This window comes from Podarcis filfolensis (assembly GCF_964270895.1).
Source record: "Podarcis filfolensis genome assembly, chromosome: 5".
Lineage (NCBI taxonomy): Eukaryota > Metazoa > Chordata > Lepidosauria > Squamata > Lacertidae > Podarcis > Podarcis filfolensis.
The window spans coordinates 81765783-81768431 of NC_139608.1; positions in this window are offsets into that span (position 1 = coordinate 81765783).

Sequence of the window (2649 nt, forward strand, 5' to 3'; positions counted from 1 at the left end):
ATTCTATTTTTGCAAATAAAGGTAAAGGTAAAGGTACCCCTGCCCGTACGGGCCAGTCTTGCCAGACTCTAGGGTTGTGCGCTCATCTCACTCTATAGGCCGGGAGCCAGCGCTGTCCGCAGACACTTCCGGGTCACGTGGCCAGTGTGACAAGCTGCATCTGGCGAGCCAGCGCAGCACACAGAACGCCATTTACCTTCCCGCTGGTATTTATCTACTTGCACCCAGGGGTGCTTTCGAACTGCTAGGTTGGCAGGCGCTGGGACCGAACGACGGGAGCGCACCCCGCCACGGGGCTTCGAACCGCCGACCATGCGATCGGCAAGTCCTAGCAGCTGAGCTTTTACCCACAGCGCCACCCGCGTCCCATTTTTGCAAATACTATCATAGAATTCTGGAAAAGTAACATATTTGTCGCATATTTTAAGCAAATATTTACAGTATATAGAGTGCAGTCCTGTACATCAGAAGCAAATCCCATTGAGTTCGCTGGGGCTTATTTCCAAATAATTTGGTATATATTGCAGCCATAGTGACATTAAAGTTGCTGTTGCTTTATAATTGCAATTACAATTATTATTGTAGAAATTAACATTGTGTATTATCAGGTTACTGTACGGGAAGTTGAAGCCTTTAGCTTTGCTTGCAGAAGCAGCCAAAGAATATTAGCATTCTGAAGGAGAATATGCAATTGATTGCTTTTATGATGTATAATGCTACAGATCGTTGAAGGTAAATTTGTTCTCGCAAAGCCAGAAGACTCCATGCATGCTGGCCTCCCAGGATCTGGAAATGTCCTCTCTGTACTTCATGAGGAGCCTCTGGCTCTGTGGGGTGGCAGTTTTGTGCCTCTGAATATCAGCTGGTGGGAATCACAACTGGGAAGAGTGCTCTTGTTTCCTGTTTCTGGGCTTCCCATGGACATCTGGTTGGCTATGTAAGAACAGAATGCTGGACTTGAGGGGCCTTGGACCAAAACCAGCAACTCTCTTGTGTAATTATGTTCGGTGATGTAAATGATATACCCTCCAACATGCCACAGAGGCATGTTGATATGATATACCCTCCAACATGCCACAGAGGAAAATCGGGATGCACGTCTTTTGGGGCCGTGCTTCCATGCAAATTGGGTGACTCAAGTAAGAGTGTAGCCCCCCAAAATGTTCGTCTTTCGCAGAGCTGCCCTCTGCACACACTCAGATAACACTGTCACCTACTCCAGCACCAGTGGCGTAGCGTGGGGGGTGCAGGGGGGGCCGGCCGCACCGGGTGCAACATCTGGGGGGGGCGCGCGCTCGCACTCGCAGCTCTCTGCCCCTACCTGGCTCACTCACTCTCTCTCACTGCAGTGCTGGCTGTGCGAATCCGATCCGAGCCGCCGGGTCGCCGCCCACTGTGGAGGGGGTGGGTGCCAGGCGTGCGGTGCGGAGAGAGGGCGAGGGACTATCTGGGGGAGGGACAGTGCAGCGGCCGCCCAGCGCAGCGCTGAGCGCGGGAGAGAACCACACCAGACCAGACCAGGCAGCAGCAAGAAGAAGCTGGCAGCGGCGGCAGGTTAGGGGTTAGGGGGCACAAATTACTTGCCTTGCCCTGTGTGCTGACAACCCACGCTACGCCGCTGTCCAGCACCCACTTTACTCTCCTGGACCATGTTTATAGCTGTGCTAAGAGAATCATAGACTCATAGGACTGCAGAGTTGGAAGCCCCCCCCCCCCCCGCCGTGTCATCCAGCCCAACCTGTTGCAAGGCCCGAATCTCCAGTTTGCCCTGGCAGGGCGGGTTTCCTGGAGGCTGAGAGCACATGCTCTCTCCTTAAAGCCAGCCCTAAGCTTCAGATTGGCCATTATTCAGATTTCAGATCTGTTTTCTCCCGCCCCTGCTTCCCTACCTGCAAGAGAAAAAAATATGGTCCTCAGGGAGAAAATCAACTTGCTTGCAAAGAAATGACAATGCAGCACCACCCACCAGTCCTCTGCTAAATCCAAAGCCTGTTGCGGCTGCTAAGTTTTCCCCAGGAGGTGGGGGGGTGCGCCTGCGCCCCCATTTAATGGAATCTCAAAACTACATGCAACGTGTCATTTTGGACTTTAATAGATCCTGCTTGTGCAATTTATTCCAATGATATGGGAAACAGGAGGTCACAGACTTTCGCTGTCAAAGATCAGGTTCCAAGGGACTTCTGGAAATGGTTTCCTTGTTCATGGAAAGTGTTAAAAGGTCTTGTTCAGCTACACCCACCAGCAGCCGTTCTGTAATAACTCACCATGTGCACTAGCCTCCCATGTTAAGCTTTACAAATAATAACCGTGAGCCAAGATAGCTAGCAGAAAGCCATTATGTTAGGCTTCGAGGAAGGCAGAATTTCTGATTTACTGCTGCCTTCTGGGAATCTATGGTTCAGGAGGTCTGAATTCCTGCCCTTGTGCAGGGCAAAAGCCATCATTTCTTGGCAAAGTTGCTGAGGATGTGAATTAGAATAACACAGATTCTTAATCTTGAAACTCCAGGCAGGGGAATTAATCCTCAGGGCAAGCTTATCCCTGGGGAGGCAGGCAGAAGCATTAGGATTTCCTGGCACTCTTACAGGTTTTGGTATGCCTGACCATAAAAACAGATCATCCCTGCTGGATAAACCCCTAAGATCTCAG